We start from the raw sequence: 16,317 nt of genomic DNA on the forward strand, positions 1-16,317 counted from the left end.
ACCTCGGGTTAAGAATTTTGCTTCAGGATGAGAACAGAAATCATGCTCCGGTGTGGAGCGGCAGCAGGAGGCTCCATTAGCTAAAGTGGTGCTTCAGGTTAAGAACAGTTTCAGGTTAAGAACAGACCTCCGGAACGAATTAAGTAGTTAACCCAAGGTACCACAGTACTCATCCCTGTCAGTTGATGCTTCCGCTCAGCACGTTACAGGATAAGAGGAGAGGATAAAAGAAAAAGAGCATACAGCAAATCTGCAAGTTCTATTTTTTTAAAAAATAAATACATTTTACCGTATTTCCTGCAATTATCCTGAGGGGGTTCACACTGAAACACTACAAAAAAATCAATAGGAACAATAAATTCAGATCAGTTGCATTCAATGTGAGAAAAGACTCTGTGACTTGAAAATAGAGACAATGCTTTTGTAACCCACAAAAATCTTTAATAAAAACCAGGGACCCCAATAAATTCAACTGCAGCTGAGACCACATTCACACCATAGATTTAAAGCACTTTGGTACCACTGAAAACAGTCATGGCTTGCACCCCCCCCAAAAAAGAGAGAATTCTGGGAACTGTAGTTTGCTATGGGTGCCGAGAGGAGACCCCTATTCCTCTCCTGAGCTACCTGTGATGAGGGATTGATGGTTGAACCACTCTTGGAAGTGTAGCTCTGGAGGGGAATGTGGTGGTGGTGGGGTCTCCTAAAGGGGTTACAGTGGTACCTCGGGTTACATACGCTTCAGGTTACAGACTCCGCTAACCCAGAAATAGTGCTTCAGGTTAGGAACTTTGCTTCAGGATGAGAACAGAAATTGTGCTCCAGCGGCGTGGTGGCAGCAGGAGGCCCCATTAGCTAAAGTGGTGCTTCAGGTTAAGAACAGTTTCAGGTTAAGTACGGATCTCTGGAACCAATTAAGTACTTAACCTGAGGTACCACTGTACTCCCCTCACAAAGCTACAGTTCTGAAGTGCTTCAGGAGTCAGTCACTGTAACTCTGGGAATTGTAGCTCTGTGAGGGCAATAAAATTCTCCTAACAACTGTCACCCTCCTTATAAACTGCAGTTCCCAGGATTCCTTGGGTGAAGGAAGCCATGGCTGTTCAAAGTGGCATCATAGTCCTTCACATGTATGGTGTGGATGTGGCCACTCAGGTTAACCTCATTAACAACCAGCAAAAGCCTGGGACTAGAAGTCAGTTTTCAGCAAGCACCGATAACCAAGAACAATAGGCGCTTTGGTAAAAGGCTCCTGCTTCTTCTTTGCAACTTGGCAAAAACAGTACCCTTTGTTTCATAGTATTAATGGCAACCCTAGACTCCCGCCCGCCCGCCCCCCACCACATTACATTGGTTATATTTTTTTTCTGCAGCCTTTGCAAAACTAAAAAACACTTTGTAATCCCTCCCTTTTATCCAGAACAGATTGCAGTTTTAAGCAGAGGGCCATAAACTGCAGGTTCAAAGAAAACTAAAGTGAATTAGCATAAAACGCTGGAATTCTCATTTAGCCAAACAGCAAGGCAGTTGCTCTGCCAGCAATTTTATGAGGGTTCTTTGGGTTGAGGGGTGGGGGAGTTTTCAAATGGAAACAAAGATGAAAAGAGTTGAGCAATCATGCCCTGCTTCCCGGTTTCCCACTAGGGAATCCTTAGATAGCTCAGTGTGGCTGATACTTTCAGGCTCAAGGCCCTTCCACTGTAGCCGGATCAGACAAGTGCAGATGGTTGTGTAAAACACCCTCCCAGGACATCAGAGCCTCCAAGTGTCCCTATTTTCCGAGGACAGTCATGGATTTACAGAAGCTGTCCCAGTTTCTGATTCGATCCCAGATTGTCCCACTTTTCCTTTTGTTGTCGTTTAGTCATGTCCGACTCTTTGTGACCCCATGGACCAGAGCACGCCAGGCACTCCTGTCTTCCACTGCCTCCCGCAGTTTGGTCGAACTCATGTTGGTCACTTCGAGAACACTATCCAACCATCTCGTCCTCTGTCGTCCCCTTCTCCTTGTGCCCTCCATCTTTCCCAACACCAGGGTCTTTTCCAGGGAGTCTTCTCTTCTCATGAGGTGGCCAAAGTATTGGAGCCTCAGCTTCAGGATCTGTCCTTCCAGTGAGCACTCAGGGCTGATTTCCTTCAGAATGGAGAGGTTTGATCTTCTTGCAGTCCATGGGACTCTCAAGAGTCTCCTCTAGCACCATAATTCAAAAGCATCAATTCTTTGGCGATCAGCCTTCTTTAGGACATTCCTATGTCCATTGGAGAAATGTGGGAGAGTATGGTAAGATGTCCCTATTTTCATCAGAGGATATGGAGTTATGTGACTCCTGAGCCAAGGAGCTAAGTAACTCTACAACCTTTAGAAGACATCTGAAGGCAGCCCTGTACAGGGAAGTTTTAAAATGCTTAATGTTTTATTATATTTTTTATATATGTTGGAAGCTGCCCAGAGTGACTGGGACAACCCAGCCAGAAGGGTGGGGTTTAAATAACATCATCATCATCATCATCATCATCATCATCATTATTGAGCAGGACGTCCCTATTTTCATCAAAGAAATGTTGGAGGGTATGGGCCATTGCAGAGTCAGAAAATGTGTAGTAAACGGCACCCGATGTGTTCCAGGTGCTGGGCAACTCCTGTGTGGAAATGGGTTACAATGTTTGGTGCTTCTATACTTACCGGAGTGAGGAGATGTAACAGAAATTTATAAAAGCATGCATGGTATGGGAAAAGGCTCCCCATGTTATTTCATGCAATTAGAACCTAGGAACTTCCAGTGATGCTGGATGGTGGGAAATTCAGCACAGACAAAAGAAAGGGCTTCTTCACATTGTGCATGGCTTTAAGATGTGGTTTAGCTAATTATTCCAAACTTCACATCTCCTTGAGATATGTGTGGGTGCTGGGCGATGAATAAAAATAATGATAATAATGGTTGTGCTATTGCAAGAAGCTCTTGTGGCCACTGGCTTGGGTGGCTTTTAAATAGAGCATTAGACAAATTCATGGAGAGCATAAGGCAATGATAAGGGCTGCTAGTTGTGAAGACTATGTGCTGCCCCCCCAAGATCAGAGGAAGGACTTGCTGGGGGACAGGTGCAGGAAAGCATTATTAGGCACATAAATAAAAATTGCAACCCCCCCCCCCCAAGAACCTGACAACCATCTTGCTGTGGCTGTTGATTGAATCAAGCATGTTTTGATGCACATAGAATCCCATATCTCTCTCTCTCTCTCTCTCTCTCTCTCTCTCCCACATACACACGTTGTGCACCTGATATGGCTGAGTACTGGATCCCAAAGTGAATTGGGCAGATTCAGAGGGATCTGAGCTTTGGACAGATTGGGATGAGACAACCCTGGGTCACATTGGTCCACCAGACTCACAGGGGTCAGCAAACTTTTTCAGCAGGGGGCTGGTCCACTGTCCCTCAGACCTTGTGGGGGGCCAGACTATATTTTAGGGGGGGAAATACATGAATTTATATGCCCCACAAATAACCCAGAGATGCATTTTAAATAAAAGGACACATTCTACTCATGTAAAAACACATTGATTCCTAGACTGTCCGCAGGCCAGATTGAGAAGGTGATTGGGCCTTAGTTTGCCTACATAATGCACCAGAGTGATCCAGGGCTGTTAGAAGCCAGGGCCTCAGGCAGCAAGTAGGAAAATAGAATAATAAAAATGTAGAGTTGGAAGGGACCCTGAGGGTCATCAAGTCCAAACCCCTGCAATGCAGGAATCTCAGCTAAAGCATCCATGACAGATGGGCATCTTCCATGTGATAGCCCTTGAGATATTTTAAGATGGTCATCATAACTCCTCTCAGTCTCCTCTTTTCCAGGCTAAACATACCTAACTCCCTCAACTACTCCTCATAAGGCCTGGTTTTCATACCAAAAAGAGGCACACAGCAGCCTTTTCAGAGGGCAGCCTGGGGCTGGTTGCAACAGGGCTTTCAAAAAGCCCCACACTTTGACTATGGGCACCTGTTCCTGGCAGGAGAACAGGAGCACATAGCCAAACTGAGCAGGATGTAACATCCCACTCATGAGGTGGTGAGCAGAGGGTGCAGTCTTGGGAACCCTGAGGGAATGCGCAGATGAAGCAGATCCCAGCAGGGCTGAACCCTCTGCTCACCACCAGATCAGGCCCTAGATCAGATCTACGGGTGGGGTGCAGAGCCATATAAGATTCCACTTTGCAGCATTTCAGCAATATGCAGAAGCGTATTTGCCATGGAAAAAAACCAGAAAGAATTGAAAGCTGGTTTTGTATACCATTTTGAGGCTTTCCATTCTAACAATCTCAAGCGGAATATACATTTTATGAAATATATAAATTTATATATAAAGCTGTCAGCTGCTGAAATATGCTCCAGAAATCCCTAAATGGATTTTAGGAATCCTCTTGAGCTAAACAACATTTTTGGAAGTTGTGCAACTTGGAGCAGAGTAAGCCCACAGATCTACAAAGGAACAGACAGGAGAAACATGCTTATTCTTTAAATATGAACCCTCACCTTGTGGAAGGTGGGAGGGTGAGAACCTATTCAGGGGAGGGGTTTTAAGAGTAACATCCCAACAGCAAAACAGCAACAGAGCTGGGCAAGGGAAGGGATGCAGAACACCACATCAAACGGAGCTCTGATTACGGCTCTGTTAGATAACCAGCAAATCGCAGCATGGGGGCTTGAAGGAAATGAGCACTTGATAAATATTTTCCACAACAAAACACAATTGGTTTCAATGGGATCGTGCTCTGTTTCTCATTAGTTACCCTTCACTTGTTAGACAAGTTCCATATTTCACAGAAACCCCACTGTGATATATATCTATGTGGGGAAGAGCAGTGATCCATTTAACCACGCGGTTGTTGATGTTTTCAGGCTCCTTCCTTTAAAAATATATACATCTGTTTTGCCTCCCTTTCTCACGCCTCACCTTTCCTTCTCCCCTTAAGGAGACACCCGAGAAGAGTTTAAAAGCCAGGGTACCACTCCACCGTCCCTTTTGATGCTGAAGAGGTGCAAGAGGCCCTAAAGCCATTATCACGGCCTTGACAGGGTGCTGTAGTATCAAGCCACATACAAAAAAGCACTCAGCTGACACGGGGGGGGGGCTCACTCTTCTTCCCACCCCACCCCCTACCCACTGCCTTTTCTTCCCCCCACAAGCAGCCTTTTTGTGCTCATTAAATGCAACCTTATCTCTGAAATGACGAGTGCACCTAATCTCGTTTTCTGACAAGCAATTCTGACAGCACCTTCCTTTTGATTTTGAAGACACGTAGCTAGACATATATTAATCTGTCAGTCACAGCCCCCTAGGAAAGACGGGGGTAGGGGAGATGGGAGGGGGGGAGAGAGATAGAAAGAGAAAGAGAGAGGAGTATTTGTCAAAATGAGAGACACACACAAAAAGGAGACAGCCAGCTCCAGTATATACAGATCTCTGTGTATTCCGCACACAGATTCAAAACATCAAATCCTGGACCAAAGACAGCCATCATTTATGGGTATTCCATAAGGGAGTTACTGGTCTTGAGGACCATAAGTTTTCCTTCCAGACATTCAGAGCACTGGTTTATGATAGAACTGGAGTTTGGGGGTCCCCAGACATGAATAAACTCTCTGCTTTGCCACATAACACTCTTTCAGGTAGTAACAATTTCTTCCAGTTGGGTCAATCGGGCCCATTTGGGTTGAGACACCTCTAGGTTGGGCTTGCCTATCCCCCTTCCCCTCCTGGCCAATTGTTGAACTTGGGTTTAAAACTAATGAAACATAAGCCCTATCTCTAAAACAGATTTGGGACCAGATCCAGGCTACATCCTGGATGGGTTGGGTGTTTCCTGGGTCCTGTCAGGGAGGAGACTGTGCACAGGACTAGTAGTAATGGTTTAGGCAGTGGTGACCTGCAGGAACGCTTCTGGAGCCAGATCCCAGGGTCCCATTTAGCAGAATAAGCAGGAGGGCCCTCAATACATAGCTCAATTGGTTAGAGCGAGGTGCTGATAATGCCAAGGTTGCAAGTTCAATTCCTGTGTAGGACAGCTGCATATTCTGCATCGCAGGGGGGTTTCACTGTTGGGTCATTGGTTTAAATTCAGTTCTCAACATTTATGTGGCAAGCTGTGATTGGGGATATTTTTAATCCATGTGGAAATTGGGTGTTTTTTTGTTTTTGTTTTTTGAAGATCTTCAGATTACTTCACCTCATCTAGTCTCACCTCAAAGGGCCTCTACTTCTTTCCAAATACGCCCACCTCACCTTGGGAATCAGGCAAAGCAGTTGTACAGCCCTAGGTCACCCCACACCTTAAAATACCTTTTCCTGTCATTGTCAGGAAACACAGGATCTCTCCCCCTGGGAACTGTAGTTCATCATCCCACACCAATTTTAAATTCCCAGCACATAATATTTCCCATGACTGTTTGGGGGAAGCCATGTTTCTTAAACCTGTTTCAAATATGTGGTGTAGATGTGAAGCACAAAGAGGATCCATTATCCACTGCAAAGCAGTTCCATTTCCCATGTAATGCAAACATTAAGCTCTTGTTCGGTGGTGAAACACAAAGTAGGTCTTCCATCTGCACTCTGATACATTTCCTAAAACAATGCTTTCATGAGGAAGATGGGAACAATTAAAGTTTGCACGGCCACATAATGTAGACCCTGTTAGGGGGTTCGGGGTTCGGTTTTCTTAAGGAGTCAAAACAATCTGATTCTTTGCAGGGCGCACGCCCCAGCCAAACTAAAACAGTTTTAAATGTAGAATTGGAACAAGTCTTGTGAGACATTGGTGGTTGGAGGTTGGGGGCTCAAGGCAGGAAATTGAGAGCAAAAACATCCCCAACCTATAAGAGCGCCAGATATGCCTTGCCAATGCAGCACCCTGTTTTCACAGAGGCCAACCAGAGGCCAATGGGAAAACCACAAGCAGAACATGGGTGCAACAGCACCCTCCCCACCTGAAGTTGCCGGCAATTGGTACTCAGAGGCATATTGCCTCCAGCAGTGGTGGTAGAATGTGGTTGTCTGAATTCTGGGGCAGATCTCCAGCAAGGCGAGCCCACGACTCTTAAATTTAATAAAGTAATTTAGAATTTATTAAAGTTTACTCACAGGTTTGCCTTACCTTGTATGTGCCCACTCGACTATTTCAGTTGTAAGAAATCAATTTCTTTTTGGCAGCACCTACACTTTGGAAGGACGCGGGTGGTGCACTGGTTTAAACCACTGAGCCTAGGGCTTGCTGATTGGAAGGTTGGCAGTTCGAATCCCTGCAACGGGGTGAGCTCCTGTTGCTCGGTTCCTGCTCCTGCCAACCTAGCAGTTCGAAAGCACTTCAAAGTGCAAGTAGATAAATAGGTACTGCTCTGGCGGGAAGGTAAACGGCGTTTCCGTGTGCTGCTCTGGTTCGCCAGAAGCGTCTTAGTCATGCTGGCCACATGACCCGGAAGCTGTACGCCGGCTCCCTCGGCCAGTAAAGCGAGATGAGCACTGCAACCCCAGAGTCGGCCACCACTGGACCTAATGGTCAGGGGCCCCTTTACCTTACACTTTGGAACTCCCTGCCTATTGACACCAGGCAAACACTTCCCCTGCACTCTTTTCAGTGCCTGCTTGAAGCATACTTGCTTAGGCAAGCCTATCTGCAGATGTAGATGTGGCTGCATTTATTTATTCATTTTTACCGGCAATTTAATTTAACTTTAAATATGTTTAATTGCTTTAAACTATTTTTATTGGTTATTTTACTGGCAATTTAATTTAACTTTAAATATATTTAATTGCTTTAAACTATTTTTATTGGTTATTTTTTATTGTAAACCAGGTTTTACTACACTCAAGCAGTATAAAATTTTTGTTAAATAAATAACTGCACTATACATTTAAAGCAGTATCATACCACTAAAGAGTCATGTCATGGCTTCCCTCAAAGAATCTTGGGAACTGTAGTTTGCTAAGGGTACTGAGAGTTCTTAGGAGATTCCATTCACCTCACAGAGTGACAGTTGTCAGAGTGGTTTAATGACAAAACCCTCTTCCCAGGGAACTCAGGGAATTGCAGCTCTGTGAATAGGGGCCTCCTAAGGGCTCTCTCTCCTAAGGGATGCGGGTGGGACTTTGGGTTAAACCACAGAGCCTAGGGCTTGCAGATCAGAAGGTTGGCGGTTCGAATCACCACGACCAGTGGCATAGCGTGGGTTGTCAGCACCCGGGGCAAGGCAAGTAATTTGCACCCCCTAACCCGTGGATTTATGCCCCCTAACCCATGGATTTGCGCCCCCTAACCCTAACCCCCAGATGTTGCGCCCGGTGTGGCCGGCCCCCCCTGCACCCTCCATGCTACGTCACTGCCCACGACGGCCCCGTTGCTCGGTTCCTGCTCCTGCCAACCTAGCAGTTCAAAAGAACAAAGTGCAAGTAGATAAATGGGTACCACTCCAGCGGGAACGTAAACAGCACTTCTGTGCACTGCTCTGGTATGCCAGAAGCAGCTTAGTCATGCTGGCCACATGACCCGGAAGCTGCATGCTGGCTTCCTTGGCCAGTAAAGCGAGATGAGCACCGCAACCCAAGTTGTCCACGACTGGACCTAACAGGCAGGGGTCCCTTTACCTTTAAGGGCTCTCAGCACCCATCAGGGGTGTCATTGAATCATAGAATCTTAGAGCTGGAAGGTACCCCAAGGGTCATCCTGCAATGCAGGAATCTCAGCCAAAGTATCCATGACAGATGGGCATCCAACCTCTGCTTTAAAATCTCCCAGGGAGGAGAGTCCAACACCTCTCGTGGGAGTCTGTTCCACTGTCAAACAGTTTTTACTGTCAAAAAGTTTTTTCCGTATGTTTAGTTGGAATCTCCTTTCTTGTAACTTGAAGCCATTGGTTCAAGTCCTACCTTCCAGAGCAGGAGAAAACAAGCATGCTCCCTCTTCCATGTGACAGCCCTTAAGATATTTGAAGATGGCTATCATATCTCCTCTCAGTCCCCTCTTTTCCAGGCTAAACATGCCCAGCTCCTTCAAGGCTTGGTTTCCAGACCCTTGATCATTTTGGTCGCTCTCCTCTGTACATGTTCCAGCTTGTCAATATCCTTCTTAAATTGTGGTGCCTAGAATTGGACACAGTATTCCAAGTGTGGTCTGCCCAAGGCAGAATAGAGTGATCCTATTACTTCCTTTGATCTGGACACTATACGTACTTCTGGTGATGCATCCTAAAATAGTGTTAGCGTCAACTTGAATAAAATATGGAGTGGGGAGAGGTAAACCATGCGCTGCATAACTGATCACATGTTGGGGCATACCCACACTATTTGAATGACAATGCCCATCAACTTGGGGGAGGGCAGCCCCTCAACTATTTTATGGGGGGGGGGAAGGGACCTCAGCCCCTAGGAATTGGCTCCTATGACACCCATAAAAAACTCTAGTTCCCAGGATTCATTGGTGTGTTGGGTGGCGGAGAAACCCAGAGTGTTCACATGGTATTGTAGTGCTTTAAATGTAAAGTGTAGATCTGACAGCCTGGAGTGCTCAGTTGGGCAGAGCATGGTGCTGATAATGCCATGGATGCTGGTTTGACCCCCGTTTGTGACAGCTGCATCTTCCTGCATTGCAGGGGGCTGGACTAGATGACCCTCATGGTCCCTTCCAATTCTATGATCTACGTGGCTTTAGGTGCTTTTTGACTCAAAGACACTTTGGGTGTATTACTTCACTTCCTCAACCCACTTCTCCGGCTTGGGGGGCCCTTCTGCTAAATTATTTTCAGGGATTCGTCGCGCGCGGGGAGATTTTCTGCCACGCGGGCGCCAGCTGCCTTACAGTTATCCCGCCGGGAGCTGTTTCCAACGAAACTCCGGGCTGCAGCCGGACTGGGGAGGCGCGCGGCGCAGCCAAGCGGCGGAGGCGGGGAAGCGGGAGGCGGAGCCTGCGCCGGGGCGGAGCGGGCGGGCGAGGCGGCGCTGCTGGCTGGCGGTGGGAAAGCAGCCGTGCCAGATTGCGGAGCCGTCGGAGGGAGCGGGCGCGCGGCAGCCGGCGGACAGGCGCTGCTTTTTTCCTCGGCGGCTTCTGCTCCGGAGCCCCAGGCCGTCCAGGGAGGGGGGCGCCTTAGCTTTGGGCCACGCTTTTGGACTTTCTGGATTATGGGATCGCTCCGCTGCCGGCGCGCCTCGGTGCCCATGGAATTCACTTGAAGCGGGGAGGGGGGCAGCTTGGAGAGGCGCTTTGTGTGCGCGAACAAGAGGCGGTGGATCTGCGAGCTCCTTTTCTCTTCCCTTCTGGAGGAGGAGAGGCAACCACACGGGAACTGTCGACGCCGCCGACGCCGCCGTCTTTGGGCGCCCGGAGCCTCTCCAAAGCGCGCGGTGCCAAAAGGGGTTCTTTGCGCCCTGGGCGCACATGCTTCCCTTTCTCCTGCCGGCTGGAATCTCCCAGCACGGCCCCTGATTTCCACCCCAGCCCCTCCTCTTCCTTAGCCGCTTTAGCCCTTCGGCGGCTTCTTCTTCCCTAACCACCGAAGGACCGGCGATTACGCCCCCCACCCACCCCGCAAAGCCACTCCGTCGCAACAACTCTTCCTCCCGGAATGGCCGTGCACTCTGGAAGACCTACAACAAGGAAAGGCTCGCTCTTGGATGGAATAGTTTGGTTTTTCTTTTGGGAATAAGCGTTTCTTCTGAGCAGACGGACCCGAGTTTGTCGGAGACTCAATCTCCACCACGCCCCTCTAAAAAACAAAACAAAACACCATGAACTTGGGGCCTGTCAATTGGGGTTAACCCTTTGCGCGATCAGGTAAATGGCCTCATGCAGTTGCGCTCGGGGCAAAATTTGAACGATCCGCTAGGTGTGGTGCGTTTCTGTGTATCTGTGTGGATTGTACCTTTGCTTTCTTTAACGCACCGTTTGTGTCTGGTGAGAGGGAGGCTTACTTGGTTTAGTACAGTGTGTGTGTGTGTGTGTGTGTGTGTGTGTGTGTGTATGGAGGCAGCGGCTTCGTGCATTGAAAGTTGCCCCCCAGACCTGCCACAAACCATGGTCTTGCGGCGGCTGTGGTTGCTGTGCTTCTCTCCCTTGTTTTCTTCTTGGAATCAGAATTCCTTGTGGCTAGCTTGGAGTCCACGCTGAAATGGCGCAAGTTGAAAGGATGGGGGATGTGCCTTTTTCCCCACCACCCTCAAGAAAAATATTCGTGGTGGTGGGGAGGGCTGGGCAGGTTTGTCCCACAGCCACAAGCCTGTCATATCACCTCTGTCCCTTCCTCATCTAAAAGAAAACAAAGCCAATCCAATCCATCAGTGCAGAAGAGGATGTCCTCTTTCGTTGGGAAAACAACAACGTCCCAAAGTCTGTTTGGGAACAGTGTTCCAGTATCTGGAGGGCTCTTGTTGAATAGATGAGCGAACAGTTTCCATGTCCTGGCTTACTGGCTTCTGAAATAATTGAAGGGAGAAACTTAATTTCTTTCTCTGTCCTGTTGTGCATGAGCGTGGAACTTGGATTGGGAAGGTTTCGGAGACCGAATGAGTTTGACATCCGCAAATCTCTCTCTCTCTCTCTCTCTCTCTCTCTCTCTCTCTCTCTCTCTCTCTCTACCTGATGGGCTTGGAAGCGGTTTCCTTTGGGTGAACTGTCCCTACCCTCGGTGTATATGGCATGCATATGCTCATTATGATACCATATTGCTGCTGTTATATCCTGATTGAGGCTAGGCTGGTGTTGTGCAAAAGGAATGAACTCCAAAGTGGTCCCCCTTCTTTCCTTTTCACTGGTGCTTGCCTATGGAAGGTACATAGCAATAAATAAATAAATAAATAAATAAATAAATAAATAAATAAAGCGCTGTTGCACTCCCACCCAAAATAGTATTTCTCTTGCATCTCCACGTAGCCTGTCAAGCACACTACTTTGTTATGGGGTGATCTCACTGCAGGCTTTCCTGCCTGGTGTGGGCACCTCTTTTCAAAATTTAGTTCATGGCTTTTCTATCTTGCCGTTCCTCAGACCTGCTTTGATTTCAGCCAAGTTGCCTTATTGTCTGTTTTTCAGACCATGCCTGGTCAATCCCCCTGCTGTCTGGGTCTTCCGTTGTAGATAAACACAGCGGCTATCCTCTGGCACAGCGAAAAAGGGGTTGTTGTTGTTGTTGCTGCTGCTACTTACTCCTTTTATCTTGCTTAACCTCCAAGAAATCCAGGGGGAGACACAAAACACACACTTACTGTTGCTCCCTTCCTAGTCCTCACAATACCCCTGTGAGGTAGGTTAGGTTGAAAAAGAGGTACCGGCTGACCCAAGGTCTCCCAGTAGGCTTTGTGACTGAGCAGTGATTTGAAGCAAGGTCAAAATGTAGAGTTCTCTTCCATACACCACAATGGCCTTCTTTTTTGACATTCACTTGGGCTGTGTGGATGGGTCATTTTTTCTCACCAGAGACTGGATTATGGTATGGTAAAGTACCATCACCCTCAATATGTTGGTGTCCTTGCAGCGGTCTTGCAGTGAGATATATGTATATATGTATGTGTGTGTGTGTGTGTGTGTGTGTGTGTGTATATATATATATATATATATATATATATATATATATATATATATATATCCTGACCTGCTGTGGGTCTCTTGGACCAGATATATGTCCACAGAACATGTCATATGCTGCTTTCAGGTCTCTAAAAACAACCAGAACTTCCATTGTCTCTGCTTTGCCTCCATCTGTGTGGTGTCGGAAGAATGGGGTGTCTGAGGAACGGAGAGGCTGCTTTCTTGCTCTCTGGGATGATGGTTAGGATTGTGAAAAAATAGATCCCTGGGTTGGGAGGATGAATGGAAAAGCAGCTGGGTGTTGCTCTCCCCCCTCCCGGTTTTGTGCTCATGGGCTGAGAGCAGGGGAAGAGGATCTCTGCGCACTCAGCTAATAGGTTGCAGCGTGCAGAGTCTCTGTTCTGCGAGGGCAGGCTTTCCTTGATGCAAAGCAGTCTCTCGGCCCCTAATTATGGCTTGGAGGATTCTCTCTTTCTCCCCCCCCCCTTTAGGCGGGAGGTGGCTTGCGGTGGCTGGATCCTGCTTTCAAAAAGCCTTTCATGTCAGAGCTGATGTTTTTGCAAGTGCCTGGCCTTGGTTCATGCCAAGAAAGCAAAACGCCAACCCCTTTTCTGTCTGGACAGGAAATATTTTTTGAGTAATACATCCCCCTGTATGGCAATAAATTCCTTGATGGAAGAGAGGAGGAACTGATTTTCCTTAGCCTGGAGGTTTGCTGACTTTTAACGTTTGGAGTCCAAGGGGAATGAAGGAGGGGGGTGCTTGGGAGCTAAAAGGTTTAACCTTAAAGGCAAGGAGAAAATGAAAGAGGGAGGGAGATGGTGGCTCCCTCCCCAAACTCATCTTTGTCCGCACAATGTCTGTGGCCAGAAGAGCTGACGAGGCTTCAAAAGCGGTATTGGATTGAAAGCACTGCTGGGGGAGCAAGGGCCATAGCTTGGGGGTAGAGCATCTGCCCCACATGAAGGAGGTCCCCGTTCAATCCCCAGGTAGGATTGGGAGAGAGACTCCCTGTCTGAAATTCCAGAGAGCTGCTGCCAGTCCGTGTAAGCATCACTGAGCCAGATGTACCCAATGGTCTGACTTAGGATGAGGCCGAGTCTTACGTTCCTTACCTCTGTCTGTCGAGAGACTTGCTTGTCAAAATGTATTTGAACTCGGCGTTAGCGCATCCAAACACACTTGGCTCCCCAGTGGCAAACCAGCGGGATGTGCGTTTTCCATCACCTTTTGAAAGAAGGTCTTGAGAAGAAATGAAATGAAAGGGTCCCTTCCCCCTCCTGCCACCTTGCAAAAGAGGCCCTGTTAATTGGTCATGAAATCCTACCCATGTCAGAATTATAATTTCCCATCTGGAAAAAATGGCATTTGATATATAGAACTTTGCAGATCCCATTGCCTGTTCCTCTCCTGGAGAGAGTAAATTTCCTCCTGCTGCTGCTAATAAATTGATTTCCTGCCCATCATCCCCCCATGCGCCTCCCTATTTTTATTTCTTTTGTATATAAAAAACTTGAGTTCATTTGAAAGTGGGATCCATTTGACACCTTCTTATCTTGGCTTCTCCAGCTTCTCTTTGCTGAAGAAAATAGGAAATCATTCAGTATAAAAGGACAGAGGTTTGCACTCTGCAATTTGACTAAAGGAGGAAATGAATCGGATCATTTTTAAGGGAGTTCCCAAATGCCTCCTGTCCGTCCCCCGCTAAATAGTCCAAACAAAAGTTCAAGGCAAGTGTCCTCTTTCCTCTCAGGTGTTCTTTCACCTCAATAATTTATTTCTTAAATGGTGTTGGGGAGCTTGCTACTAAAAGTCGATAGGACTCTGAGCGCAATGTTGACGGAATATCTGTTTTGTGTTGTGTTGTGATTTGCAAACATCCCAAGCAACCTCAGCAGCAGTATTGAGAAAGGGTTTCTGCCAGAGACTGCAGGAGTCTTCCATAGATAAATGGGGTTTTTCTTAATTATTTGCTGTCATCGCAAACATGAGGGAGCTCTCCCCCCCTCCCCGAAGTAGGGTGGATATGTTAAAGGCAAGTTACCTTGGGCATTCAAAGTATCAAAACACTGTAACATGGCATTTATAATAATAAACCTTCCTTTAAACTATTGAAAGTTGCAAATTAAATAGGGGAGGAATGAGCACACAACATGCACTCAAAGCATTGTTTTGGATCTCTGGGGGAGAGCTGGATTCGAACGCATGGCAGCGGATGAAGCCAGTGTGGAAAGCTATTCTTTTGTGTCGCAGATCTGGTTGAATGGAAAGGTTAGGAAAGCAATGAGGAACCTCTCAAATTGGGTGAAACTGGGTGACTCCTCTGCTCTTGAAGGCAAACTTCTCTCTGGTTGATTTGCTTGGCTGTTCTGTAGGATGAATCTGTCTGCAGGTAATACACCCAACATTTGTAATGGGGATTGGAATCTATTTTGTATTGCTGTGTCCTAAACACAAGGAGTTTTAATCTGCTGAAAGCACTTCAGAATACTGAGACTAAAGCCTTAACAAAACAACACACCAAATGAAGAATTGCCAGTAAATAAAAACATTTTTGGTCTTTTCGGTCGGCTTTTCAATGATAAAGGATGCAGTTCTGTGTAAATTTATTTCAGTGTGATCCCTGTTAGAACTTACCTATAAGTTAACATGTGTAGGGTCAGCTATAGAAACAAGTAGCTAGTATCCCTGATGTTCACAAATGTATGAGCGTGGTTTAATTTCTTCATACGCTACATATTAACATTCAATTTAACTTACCATTTATCCATTGTTTGCAGACGCATAGAGCACAAATAGCTGGCTTTTGTCGAGTTCTTAATTTGTTTTTCACATGCACAAAGCTTTCTCTTTCTCTCACACTAATTGCTAGCAGGAAATCTTAATGGCTGGAATGGCATCTTTTCCCACTCATGAAAGCAATTTCCTGTGAGCATATAGATGGTGGATCTTGACTGCAGCTATGCTTGTGAATCTCTTAGGCTTTGGAACGTAATCTGGCGGCCGCAGAAGCCGTTAAATCCGAGCCCCACAATATACTACTACCTGACATATTTTGCATTAGTAAACGTGTTCCATGAGTGAAAGAAGAGGGTTCAAATGAGAAGGCAATTGTGAATTACAAGACTGGTTAGAAAGAGAGACTATATTCCTGTGGCTACAACCATGGGAGCCTGCCGTTTGGTGTGTACGCTTATTCTACTGAAGAGAGCGGGACTCACTTTCAGAAAACATGCATAGGATTGCACTGTGACAGGGCTAGTCAATGTGCTGTCTGGATTCCAATTCTTGCCAGTCCCAAGCAACATGGCTAATGGTCAGCGATGCTGGTTTTGGCTGAAGCTGCTGGGAATTATAGTCAAAACATTTACTGAGCACCAGGTTGGGGAAGACTGTGCTAACAAATTAGCTGGATGCCTGTTGTTTGGCAAAATATCCTAAAACGTGTGCGTTTGCTTATCAATTTGCATAGATTTGCTGAACGGAGACTGCTTTTCTCTTTTTATTATCGGGGGGGGGGGGGTTGCTTTTCAGGAAGTCTTTAGAGAGATTTAAGAGGTGAGATTAGTGTTCAGGTGGCTTCCAGTCTGCTTGTATAATGTCGAACAGCAAATGAGCTCTCTTGTAAACAAAGCTCCGGAATGGCTGATTAAAACCATTTGTATTTTATTTCAAATTTGGCATCATGACTAAGAAACGCACACAATAGTATTTTTATTGTTATAATAGTAGTTATCAATTCAACTGAGAA

At 46.6% G+C, this 16,317-nt stretch overlaps 1 protein-coding gene across 10 annotated transcripts in view; it reads left to right on the top strand.

Moving 5' to 3' along the window:
• AUTS2 (activator of transcription and developmental regulator AUTS2) overlaps positions 1–16,317 on the top strand; it is a 667,021-nt gene that overhangs the window by 585,905 nt on the left and 64,799 nt on the right. The window lies entirely within an intron of this gene.

This window comes from Podarcis melisellensis (assembly GCF_964234715.1).
Source record: "Podarcis melisellensis genome assembly, chromosome: 15".
NCBI lineage: Eukaryota > Metazoa > Chordata > Lepidosauria > Squamata > Lacertidae > Podarcis > Podarcis melisellensis.